This window comes from Scyliorhinus canicula, chromosome 8 (assembly GCF_902713615.1).
Source record: "Scyliorhinus canicula chromosome 8, sScyCan1.1, whole genome shotgun sequence".
In the NCBI taxonomy this organism is placed as follows: Eukaryota; Metazoa; Chordata; class Chondrichthyes; order Carcharhiniformes; family Scyliorhinidae; genus Scyliorhinus; species Scyliorhinus canicula.
Genome location: NC_052153.1, coordinates 166,801,807 through 166,815,135, shown reverse-complemented (window position 1 = coordinate 166,815,135; position 13,329 = coordinate 166,801,807). Strand labels below are relative to the sequence as shown.

The window sequence follows — 13,329 nt, the reverse complement described above, 5'->3', positions numbered from 1 at the left end:
CTCCAAGCGGCTGTTCCTTGTGCAAGCTTCAACGCCTTTGCCAAGATGGCATCTTAGTGATAAACACAGGCTTAACCAATGTCTCCACTTAAGGCCCAATCTTTGCCACCTCACAAATTATTACCCATTTCTATGCTGTTGCAGGAAAATAAACTTGCAGAAGCAAACAGATGTCCCACAACGGACCGTAAAATATCGCAGCAATAGTTGCAGCTGCAATTTATTTCTTTAATATTAATGATTGGGCCTGAATTTTCATGGAAAGGGTCTCCAAATGAGCTAACATGGCGCCAAAGCTTCAATTGCAGGTGTCCGCTCCAGAATCTGGGGGCCACCATTTTCGCCAGGGGTTGGGCTGCAGTTGGCACATCCACGGAGGCACCTGACACTACAAGTTGCAGCTGCCTTCAAACAGACGCAATTTTCATTAGTAGTTCAAGAAAATTACCCGTGAGCCTTATAAAGCTGCCGGAGATATCTGGCAACCCTCTTTGATAGGTTGTGGGACTCCTTTTGAAGGGTCCAGATACCACTTTGGGTGAACGAACGTGCCCTTTGAGAAAGGTAAGGCATCCTTTGAGAGAGGCAAGGTATCCTTTTGGATAGGTAACAACAGACATGAATGTGTGCAAAATGTGGATAAGCCTTGTGGAACTGTCAAGATTTCCAGGCATTCAAATCTCATACACTATAAATTTAAAAAAAAAACTGTCTTAAGTATAAGAAAAATCAGTTCTTGCAACTTCACACCGTCTGTTCACAAAAGCCTGAGGGTTATCATCACAGGATTAGTGCTGCATAATTGATTCCACAACATATCATCATCACAGTGGGAAGCTTGTCAGTTCGCAGTTTTATTGACAACAAATGGTTATAAAGACTTTGATGTGGGGCTATAAATGCAAATGTGTTTTTTCATTTGAATTAAGTACTTGAATGAAATATAAGTAATTGAAGGAATTTAAGTGTATTGAATGGGCTTTTATTAATGGGTATTTTTTGTTAAATAAAGCCTGCAATAGACACATAGAACTTTATTTTATTTAATCTCAGCATGGTTCCTGAAGTGTGCCCATGGTGGATACTGGATGATTTGGCATGGAGGGTGTAAGGAAGGGAAAAGGGTAGTGCATGGGAGTTGGGGGGGGGGGGGGGGCATGGTTAACATGAGTTGGACACAAGTTTCCACAGGTGGTATGTCGGTCAATGGGTGTGGGTAGATGGGCATAGGTTGGCAAGCGAGGATATCAGGGGCCATGGGGGGTGGGTAGAGGGCACAGATGGGGCACAGTGAATGTGTGGGGGAGGTGAGGGGCACAGTGAGTGTGTGGGGGAGGTGAGGGGTGAAAGCTAATTTTTGTTTTAATGGCTTTTCTTACGAGTCCCAGAACACCGAAGGCCTTTCACACAGGCCAGTTCCGTACCCGGCAGCAGCTCTAAGCTGCCTCTGTGGAATCAGGAATTTTCCTGACTCTGTGCTCCCGACCCGAGAGTGAAAATTCAGTGCACAATTGCACCAAGGGCAGAGAAGGATACGGTCGCACACGTACTAATAGCCAGGGTTAGCCTATAATGTAGGACATCAACAAAAGTGGCATGGATGAAAAACCAGAAATAATCACAAACTAAATGCAGCTATTTATTAAATTCAGTCTTTGACTTATGAGTTTAGCAGTCACAAAGTTACGGTAGAAGGTTACGGTATGGGTTAATTTGAAGATACAGCAATGAGTGCACCCTCCTCTGAATCACAAGATTCTGGGTTCAAGACCACTCCATTGCACATAGATCAAGGCTGGCCATCCAGTGCAGTATTGAGGGAATGCTGCACTGTCAGAGGTGCCATCTTTCAAATGAATTGGCATGATTTAGAAGAGTATCAAAGCAACAATCAATAAAAATGTATTATCTGGTCATTATCCTTGTTGCTGGGTGGAGCTTCCTGTGCACCAATTGATTACTATTTTTCCCGTATTGCAAATGACGACACTTCAAAAGTACTTTATTGGCTGTATAGCACTTTGAGATGGCCGGTGGTCATGAAAAATGCAACGTAAACACAAGTATTTCTTTTCTTTGCGCTCTCGTTAAGTCATCAACCTTTTGATGTGAAAATGGATCACTTAGGGATGGGTTCACCTGCAGCTTTGCAAGAGAATGCACTGAGCTAAGATTAGCCAGGGGCATCATCAGCTGCTGTCACAAAACTGATCTTTAAGGAGAAAAATTCTCACTCTGAGGACCACCCATTGTAACTGAGAAAGTGCTAAACCGCCACCTAGTGGGAGTCTTGGGATAACAAAGTAAATTATCAGTTGGACTTTGAGTGTGAAACATTGATTCTGTACATTACTGATACTACATAGCAACAGTACAGAGGGTTAGTTAATGTGATAGAGTGTCACTGTTATTTTGGAGTAATTAAAGAATAATTTTCCCACAATGTTTATGTGGTGTTTTTAACGTAGATGAACCTTCCAAAGCACTTTAGGGAGTTGTAACTTTTTAGAAAAATGTTCTGAACTGCAAGGCTGTTAGGAGGGGGTGACTAATAGCTTGATATAGGAGGTGGATTTTAAGGTGCACCTTAAAGGAGGAGAAAGACGGAAAATCCCACCCAGAGCTTTTAGGTGGGGAGGGAGGGGTAGTTCTTCTCCCTTTAAAATCCACCCCCACATTTGAGCGTAGACAGTGAGAATGTGCAGTCTAATTGAGTTAATAACTAAACATCACCCTGTCCTCAATTAATGTCTCCACACGGAGGCTGATTTTTCCCACCCACTAGACGTTTGCTGAAACCCTAACCATGGATCAACTTATTTACATAGGACCAGTCCATCTTCAACGTACACCTGCCGCTGACAAGACTGTGGTTGTATAAAGTAGTGGGGCAATGCAGCTGCTGCTGAACATCTAAGGTGCCTTGCAGCAGCGGGAACGCCTTTTGGACTTGGACCCTTCAGGCTGCTGTTCAAATGAAGCATTTAGCAGGTGTCCAGGCTCCAAGGTTCCTGGGGAAGCTAAATAAATAGAATTAACCTTTGTGGCCTCCCTCGCTTTGTTCCGCTTGTTAGCACTGCTGCCTCACAGCCCCAGGGACCCCAGATTTAATTCCGGACTGGGGTGACTGTGTGGAGTCTGCACGTTCTCCCCATGTCTGTGTGGGTTTCCTCCAGGTGCTCCGGTTTCCACCCACAATCCAAAAATGTGCAGGTTAGGTGGATTGCCCCTTAGTGTCCAGGGATTTGCAGATTAGGTGGGGTTACAGGGATGGGATGGGGGAGTGGGCCTAGATAGGGTGCTCTTTCAGAGGGTGGCTGCTGACTCGATGGGCAAATGGTCTCATTCTGTACTGTAGGGATTCTATGGTTCTAAGAGCAATTAGGGATGGGCAAAAAAATGCTGGCCTTGCTAGTGACTCCCATATCACACAAATCAATAAAAGAAACAGTGAAATTAGCTCAAATCTGTAAACATTCTTTACAGATGTGTGTAACAGTGATAAATGTGATTCACACGTACTCTTCCCTTGGCTCATTGTCTGCTGATGTTCACCCTGAGCCATTTTCTTAGCTGTTTTTGTTGGCGCTGCCTTCCACTCTCTAGGGACAGGGCAAGAAAACAGGCCCGAAGCAAATCACAGAATTCTTACGGAGCAGAAGGAGGCCATTTGGCCCATCGTGTCTGCACCGACACGCCAAACGGGCATTGTGACTTTGTGCCATTCTCCTGCCCTTTCCCCCATACCCTTGCACATTGTTTCTATTCAAGTAATCATCTAATTCCCTCCTGAATGCCTCGATTGAACCTGCCTCCACCACCCTTCCAGGCAGTGCCCAGATCACTTGCTGTGTGAAAAAGGTTTTTCCTCACATCACATTTCCTTCTTTTGCAAATCACTAAATCAGCACCCTCTCATTCTTGATACATTTATGAGCGGGAACCATATCTCCTTATCTATTCCGTCCAGCACCCTCATTTTGAACATCTCTATCAAACCTCAGCAGCAATCGAAGCTGCACTGTCGATCTCATTCTGAACTACACACCAACCACCTGAGCCAACCAGCCCCCAATGATTGCACAGACTCGTGGAAATTCATTTCTCAAAACCGTACAGCAGAAAATGCTCAACATGTTTCTGGAACAATTATTTACACCATTTTAATGAACAATGCAAATGAGTAATATAAAACACACAACTTGAAATGTTCTGGTGGGGCTGGAGGGTTTGGTTAGGATTTTGAAGGAAAGCAGCTAAAGACTGGCATTAAAGGAAGCCACCAAATAACCCCCATCGTAACAAATTTATCCAGAGACGTGAACACGGGATTTGGCTGACATTCCAATGCAGGACTGAGCGAGTGCTGCAGTCTTAGATGAAGCACTAAAATGAACTCTTGTCTGCCCATGCAGGAGGATGTACTGGGGCTGGTTTAGCACACTGGGCTAAATCGCTGGCTTTTAAAGTAGACCAAGGCAGGCCAGCAGCACGGTTCAATTCCCGTACCAGCCTCCCTGAACAGGCGCTGGAATGTGGCGACTAGGAGCTTTTCACAGTAACTTCATTGAAGCCTACTTGTGACAATAAGCGATTCATTTCATTTCATATAAAAGGTCCTGGGAGGGATTCTCCATCCGTTCATGGCAGCGGGATTCTCCAATGCCATGACAGCGAATGGGAGATTTAGCAGAGTGTTTAGCCCTCAACTAACATCCTTGCAACAGGGTGTATGATCAATATCGCATTCGTGGGAGCTTCCTCTGTACAGATTGACACCAAAATAAAAGCAAAATACTGCAGGTGCTGGAAATCGGAAATGAAAACAGAAAATGCTGGGAAAACTCAGCAGGCCCGCCAGCATCTGTGGAGAGAGAAACAGAGTTAACGTTTTGAGTCCAATATGACTCTCCCTTGGAATTGGAGAGAGGTAGAAACGTGTAGGGCTTTATACTGTTGAAAGTGGGGGGGGGGGGGGGGGGGGGGCAGGAAAGGGCAGGCGGAACTAAAATAGGTCAGGTTGGAGGGCAGGTGACAAAATGACAAAAAGGCCATGGAACACATGACCAAGGGGAGTTGTAATGATAGTATTAACTACGAAAAAAGTTTTGGCCCAGCGCGGATGTTAATAGCAGAATAAAGATCAGCACTGCCTGAAAGCAAAACAGCAGAATGTGTTAATAGCAAGGGGAAAGAGATCAGTGCTGTCTGAAAAGATGAGAATAAGATACAGACTGTGCGTGTGTGTGTGTGTGTGGGGGGGGGGGGGGGGGGGGGGGGTTGGTATTCAAATAGAGGATAGAGTTCATGGCTCAAAGCTGTTGAACTCAGTGTTGCCCAGAAGGCTGCAGAGTGCCTAATGGGATGTTGAGATGCTGTTCCCCCAGCTTCTATTGGGCCATTGGGCTTCACTGGAACATTGTAGCAGGCCGAGGACAGAACTGTGAGCATTTTCCCTCCAAACAGCAGCAGGGAAATAACAACTGTGGGTGTCTGTGGGAAAGTACATTGTTTGACTTCTCCCTATTCACCCTTCACCAGCTCACTAAATGATAAATGTTACTGTCACTCACTGAGATTGTGTAATTCCTCCCATCTACTTTCTAAAATGTTGAATATGCTTCATTTATTAGTACACCATGATTATCAAAGGGTACCTGCTCTCAATGGCAGCTCGGAATTCCTGTTGGCTGATAACGTTCCTCCCAAGTTTGTCAATTTTGCTGTAATTTACAAAGAACAAATTCAGTGAGATTGTCAAAAGTCTTTTAAATTTGAATTATCTTTTAAAATTATCACTCTTAGACGTATCAAAGAATTATTTCCGGTGCAAAAACAGTGAACGATTACATTCGAACACACTTACCAATTATGCTGGTTCGTGGAAGATTTTCTGTTCGGAGATATGCAAATTGGGATTTGAGCAGAAATCTAAACTATTTCTTCATTTCAGAAAGTTAGTGCAATCTTAAGAACAACGTCCATTCATTCTACTAATTGTGCCCAGGCGTTAACTCTACCCCAATATCTCTTTTATCCTTTCATGGGAGGTGGGCACCATTGGCAAAGCCAGTGTTTGTTGCCCATGAACTAAGGCAATTTCAGAGGGCACCTAATAGTCAACCATATTGCTGTGGGTCTGGTGTCACGTGTAGGCCAGACCAGCTGTGGGCTGCAGATTTCCAAAGGCCATCAGTGAACCAAATAGGTTTTTACAACCATCGACAATGTCTTCATGGTCACCATTACTGATGCTAATTTTCAATTCTAAATGTGTTCATTGAATCTGAGTTCCACCATCTGCTGTGGTGGGATTCAAGCCCATTTCACCAAACCCTTAACATGGGTCTCTGGATTACTAGTCCAGTTACAGAACCACTACACCACTGTCTCCCACAAATACACATTACAACCATTGAAAGGTCACATAAGTACACAAATTCTGGGTTGCAGCAATGTAATATAAGAGGCACATACTTGTAAGGAAGTCAGGTTTGCAGTTGGCATGAGACCTGATCAAAGGTTTTTGAGATTATGGGCGGCACAGTGGCACAGTGGTTAGCACTAGTACCAGGGACCCGGGTTTGATTCCGGCCTTGGCTGACTGTGTGGAGTTTCCACATTCTCCCTGCATCTGCATGGATTCCTCTGGTTTCCTCCCACTGTCCCAAAACTGTAGGTTGGGTGGATTGGCTATGCTAAATTGCCCCTTAGTGTCCAAAGATGTGTAGGTTGGGTGCGATTACGGGGATAAGGTAGGGAAGAGGCCTGGGTTGGGTTCTCTTTCTTAGGGTCAGTGCAGACTCAATGGGCCGAATGGCCTCCTTCTGTATGGTCAGGATTCTTTGATTTTGTGAAGGAAAACAAACAAATTTGATTCTAGTTTCTTGTTCCATTCCGCCGAGCTAACAGCTCAGAGGCACAGGGTGGAAATGAGGAGATAGCGAAGCAAATTGAGGTGGATCCTTGCTGCTCTAAAGATTATGCAGTAATAATGCAGTAAATAAAAGTAGGACCAGGGAAAAGAGCCAGTTCCTTGTGTTTCTGGAAAGGAAGAGGGTGAAGAGATACAATAAGGTGGGTGCATGGCATTGGGATCAAACAAAAAGGGACATTTTTATTGGGCTCAATGCCGGTTACATGTTGCTAAATATTCTTGGGTTCTTAACTTTGGCAATCATCATTCCTGCTATTGCATGTCCAATTATAGATGGGGCCAGTTCTATTTCAATTCTTTATGTCTGTGCCAGAAACATTTTTTAGAATGCAAGATATGGAACAAAATACATTGGACAATGTGGCCATCTCTGTGCTGAAAATTCTAGGTAAATAAATGGATTAACTAAAACGTTTGAGGTATGATAGGTTGACAGTAACACACTGGCCAGATTTTAGTGCATTCTGCTGGAATGCGCAGATGGTAGGCAGGTCTGGAGAATCACATCTGATTCTCAGTGGTGTTGAAAACTGTCCTGCTGGGATCTAAGGGTGGCTCAGGGCTTAAACAATACTATAAAAAAAATAATTTAGAGTACCCAATTAATTTTTTCCAATGAAGGGGCAATTTAGCATGGCGAATTCACCTACCCTGCACATTGTTGGGTTGTGGGCGAAACACACGCAAACACGGGGAGAACGTGCAAATTCCACACGGACAGTGACCCAGAGTCGGGATTGAACCTGGGACCTCGGCGCCGTGAGGCAGCAATGCTAATCATTGCAGAATCACAGAATTTACAATGCAGAAGTAGGCCATTCAGCCCATCGAGTCTGTACCGGCCCTTGGAATCAGCACCCGACCCAAGCCCACACCTCCCCCCTATCCCCACACTTTCACCCTATCCCCGTAACCCCACCTTACCTTACCTATTTTGGACACTGAGGGCAATTTAGCATGGCCAATCCACCTATGCCCTGCACATCTTTGGACTGTGGGACGAAACCAGAGCGCCCGGAGGAAACCCACGCAGACACGGGGAGAACGTCACAGTGACCCAAGCCGGGAATCGAACATGGGACCCTGGCGCTGTGAAGCCATTGTGCTAACCACTATGCTGCCGTGCTGCCCCAGGGCTTAAGCAATACTTACATTGTCGTGTCTCCCATGGCTCCAGAAATCCGCCCAGTGGGTTTTGTCAGTGGTCTACCTTGGGGGTCCTTTATTCACAGGCACACATTGCGCATGGAAAGACACCCCCTGTCTTTGCATCTGATCGCCCTTGCCACCGCCTCGACCCCCATCCCGCCCCACTTATCTCTCTTCAGCAATCCAGCAACGGTCCCTGGAGCAGGCCCCAGTGCAGTGTTGGGTAACCTGCGTCCTGGGGGCCACATGCTGCCCATCAGGGTTCTGAGTGTAGCACATGGGACTTTGTGTTGGTTGTTGCCCACGTGCAGGGTTGCCACTTTCCACAGGTTTCCACCGTGTAGCTCTTTTCCTACTGGTATGACTGAAGTGATACCCAAGTGAAGCAAGGGCAAGTGAAGTGAGGTGCATGTGGATTGCTCACAACATTGAGTGTGAGAACCATGCGCTCCCTCTGTGTCCAATCAAGCATACTTTTTTTTTTACCACTTGAAGTTGATGATAATTCTATTAATAAATGAATGATTAAACATTTTCTGTAACTTCTGAAATATTTGGCAAGGGACAGCACGGTGACACAGTGGTTAGCACTGCTGCCTCACAGCGCTGAGGACCTGGGTATGATCTGGCCCCGGGACACTGTCCATGCGGAGTTTGCACATTCTCTCCGTGTCTACGTGCGACTCACTTCTAAAACCCAAAAGATGTGCATGCTAAATTGCCCCTTAATTGGAAACATTTTTAAAAAAGAAATATTCGCTGTGTATTAAATGTATTCAATCTTATTCAAGGGTCATATTTAATGAAGATGCCCAATTTCAATCTTGTAGCCCACTGCGATGAAGGATGGTCCCTCATGTGGCCAACACACTAGCCTATGTTGGCCATCACTGCCCCAGTGTGTTACCGGCAGTGGCCACCGCTCTCGGTGGCGCTGCTGGTGCTGGCGAGCTGCCGATCCCTGATTGGCCATCTGGATGGGATTTCTGCCTTAATGAGGTCTTGGTTGATTGGAAGGTCCTTCACTGTCCAAGTGCCTGCTTACCTGATAAAAGTGTGAGGCCTCCCATTGAAGGGTGACGCAGGGTTCCCAGCAGTTCTCCAACTGCTGGGGGGGGGGGGGGGGGGGGGGGGGTTAGGTTCCAATTACATTCTTGCTTCGCATGCTAATTAGAAAAAAAGCGAGCAAAGAAAATGGAAACTGCATTGTACAGCTGTCAAAATAACCGTAGGAGGTTGCGATTTAAATAAAATTAACAAACCTATCATGGCTCGGACCATGGTTTGGTGGTAGCGTCGGTGCTACGACCAAGAAAGCACAACAGCACTGATACTTCCCCAGGAAACTAAGGAAATTCTTCATGTCCCCATTGACTCTTACTGCATCACAGCCTGGTATGGCAACTGCTTGGCCCAAGACCGTAAGAAGCTACAGAGAGTCGTGAACACAGTCCAGTTCATCACGCAAACCTGCCTCCCACCCATTGACTCTGTCTACACCTCCCACTGCCTTGGGAAAGCGGGCAGCATAATCAAAGACCCTTTCCACCCGGGATATTCTCTCTTCCAACCTCTTCCATCGGGCAGGAGATATAAAAGTCTGAGAGCACGCACTTACAGATTCAAAAACAGCTTCCTCCCCGCTGTTATCCGACTCCTGAATGACCCACTTATGGACTGAACTGATCTCTTGATGCATCTTCTCCACCGAGTTGTACTACACTCCGTATGCTTCACCCAATGTCTATCTCCATGTATTTACATTTGTGTATCTATTGTATGTCCTTCGTTTTTCATGTATGGTATGATCTGACTGGACTGTATGCAGAACAATACTTTTCACTGTACCTCAGTACACGTGACAATAAATCTAAATCTATTTTCAGGAGAGCTACATGACTTAGAGCTACAAATATTTGAGAACATCAGCCAGGCTCCATTATATTCCTCTCTTGTGTTTACTTCACTGTAATTTCAATGTGGCTGCTGCAATGCACCAGTGTAAGATAAAGCAACTCCTAGAATATTTTCCAGTGGCAGATGGGCTGTAGGTTTGAATAATGAATGAAAACGCGGGAAGGCAGCAAAATAATACTCCAAATACTGAAGTGTGAAGCTTAGGCAGAATATATTTTATCAGCTGCAAGTCAGTGCAGTGAAAATGATGTGGAGTTGGTGATATGTTGCCTAGAAATGGTAACATTTAATGTCGGAGGAGACAGTGTTATGAGTGGTATTGTCACTGGACTCGTAATCCAGAGGTCCAGGTTAATGCTCTGGGTGCATGGGTTCAAGTCCCACCACAGCTGCTGATGAAATTTAAATGAATAAATCTGGAATTAAATGCTAATAAAGACCCATCTGGTTCACTAGTGTCCTTTAGTGAACAAGAAGAGAAGGAAATCTCCCATCCTTACTTGGGCTGGCCCACCTGTGATTGCAGATCCACAGCAATATGGTTGACTCTTAACTGCTCTGAGTTTAATGGTAATTAGGGATGGGCAACAAAAGCTGGCTTTGTCAGCAACAGTCAAATCTCACGAAAGAAGAAAAAATGTATCACATGTGTTGACATACTAATCTACACCTTCTGTCCAGAAGCAAAGCTCCTTTAAAGTCCTTCATTCCCTACTCTTACACCACCAGCCCCCCCCCCGGTAATTAGTTGCGCAAAATTGAACCATCGATATTGCTCAGTAGGTCGAAAACCTCCACTTCTGCAGGTAAAAGGGCTCGATTAGTTTTCAGTGGAATGTAGACAATTCGGTACTTACTGAAAGGTGGCTAGAAGTGCCAGGAAGTCTGACTGAAAGAGACTTGTTAATTTTGCTTCAATTGCAGTTACTGTGGACCCCAGGCTGACACTCCCTTCACAGTTGAATCTAGAATCAAAGATATAGTTTATAAAACAAACAGTTCCAGTAATGAAGTAGTAAAACTGCTTATTCATTCCATTAAAAATGTTATGCACATGCGTGTGCATGTGCTTGTGTGTGCACGTACTGTGTGTGTGCATGTATCTATATGTGTATGTGTGCACATGTGCATGCGTGTGTAGGTTCACCCTTGAATATTCACCAGTGCACCAAATGGCTAATCAAATTTTCCATTACAGCAGCCAGTTTTAACTGTATTCCTGATCCAGACACATCTGAGTATGAGTATTTTCTAGGTTGCGTGCCATACAAGTATGAATATTTCTCCACATTTGGAAGAAAAAACAATATTTTCATTATCCACTGAGGCCAGTTTCTGAAATCCTTCCTGCAGAATTAATACTGGGATATTCTAGGCCTAAATGGGAGGCCTGTGGTGCTCCTAAGTTTGGTACAGCTCATTGTCAGTGGCGCCAATAAACATGATGAGAGTGATCTACTCTGTAGCCAAAGCTCACTATCCATCATACCCCGGAGTTGGTCTGTCTATCTAATACTATGTGATGATTGGAGAAATAGAGTCAATGTCAGTCATTGACTGTAACGTGCCTCGGGATGTTCTGTGATTGTTTAAATGTACGTTCTTTCTTTCTGAAGGAAAGACTTTACAGTCAATGATGTACACTTGTGAATAACCACTGTTGTAATGTAGGAAATGGGGCGGTCAAATTGTGCACAAGCAGCAATGAGGTCATGATCAGTAAATCTGTTTCTTAAGTGATGTTGATTAGGGGATAATATTGGCCAAAGACGACAACTCTTCAAATAATACATGGTATCTTTTACATGCATCTGAGGATGAAAATGCGGCCTTGGTCTAATATCTCACCTGGACGATGACACCACTGAGACTGCAGCAGCGCTCAGTAATGAAGTGTAAAGCGAAACCTGCATATTTGTGCAGTACCACACTGCAGCCTGCAGCTGGTCGGACCACCATGAGATGCATTTGAATGCCAGCCAATGTTTAAGTCGGTGCAGACTCGATGGGCTGAATGGCCTCCTTCTGCACTGTAGGGATTCAATGATGTCTCATGTAAGATTGAGGTGGGGGGGGGGGGGACCTAATCCTGTTAAGGCCACTAACTCTTGCGGGAGATCTTAGAATGAGATCTGCCCCGGGCACCCCGCCAAACACGTCAATTTGAATGGATTTACAAAACACCTATATTCCAGTGACAACCAATGTTCCCCCCCTTCATGCTGTGACGTCACGCTGGGGGGAATCACTACGGCTCTCCAGCGGTCAAGGTGACTATGTCGGGGGTGCAGAGGCCAGTGTAGCCCCTAGATTGTCAGACCATGGCATCCTGGCAATGCTAACCTAGCACCGTTGGTGGGGGGTAGAGGCCTTGCCAACATGTGGAAATGCCAGCAATGATGTTGGGAGCACTAAAGCTCTGATGTTGGTGGTGTGGGGGGAGGGAGCGGTGTGGGGCACTAAAGCCTGATGCTTTCACTTTCACACTGAGATCGGGGCACCTGACCTCTTTCGAGGCAGGCCTGCCGGCTCTATGAGGCCCCGTCCCAACAGAGTGACGGCGCAATACATGCGCCCCTTGCGTTTTTCGACAACGTATCAGTAGGTCTGGGAGAAAACCCGGCTGTTTCAGAACTTGTCACTCTGTCATTTATTGGGAAAATTTTGCCCTGAGTCTTTGTCTACCTGTTTGGCTAAATGCAATGATACTATTTGAAGACGAGCTCCTCAAATTATCTGCCCAACCAAAAACATGATTATCTGGTCGTTCATTTTCTTTTTGTGGAATCTTGCTTTGTGCTAAATGGTCACTGCGAGTTCCGAGATAACAACAGTGACTGTACTTCGAAAGGAATCCACTACTTTTTAAGCGCTTTGGAAAATTCTTAGGCCGCAATAAGATGTTATATAAATATAAATGCAATTGGTTGGATATATGCCACTCATTAGTGGGAGCAAATTAGCATTTGCTGACAAAATCCAACACAGACCGGTCACTCCTATGTTTACCTACTTAACTGGAGGGCTCTATTCCAATTTCTGTTGCCCCCCACCTACCCCCCCCCCCCCCCCACCCACTTTAAAATAAGTGAAGGAATGTTTTATACAGCTACAGCTCCTACCTCGAAGATTGTATAACTCCTTGTTTTCACAAACCAAGGCTTTTTTTGCCAGTCAGATTTTTTTAAATAGTTGACTTTCTTTAGTTTTCTAGATTTAGGAGAGTGGCGAAGCTAACAGAATAGAATTATGATCTGGTAAAGCTGAACATAACAATGCTACGACAGAGAACCCACTAACTTGTGCTTCGGGTTGTTCAATATTTT

The 13,329-nt window shown here is 45.1% G+C and overlaps 1 protein-coding gene across 1 annotated transcript in view; it reads right to left on the bottom strand.

Moving 5' to 3' along the window:
- Positions 1-13,320, bottom strand: part of si:ch211-197n1.2 (EF-hand calcium-binding domain-containing protein 6) — a 54,316-nt gene extending 40,996 nt beyond the window's left edge. Inside the window, exons 1-3 of the mRNA XM_038805663.1 lie at positions 13,304-13,320; positions 10,861-10,968; positions 5,658-5,723 (exon numbers count right to left, since the gene is read on the bottom strand). The gene's annotated coding sequence lies outside the window, so the exon portion shown is untranslated. The remainder of the gene's footprint in view (positions 1-5,657; positions 5,724-10,860; positions 10,969-13,303) is intronic.
- Positions 13,321-13,329: the final 9 nt, after the last annotated feature.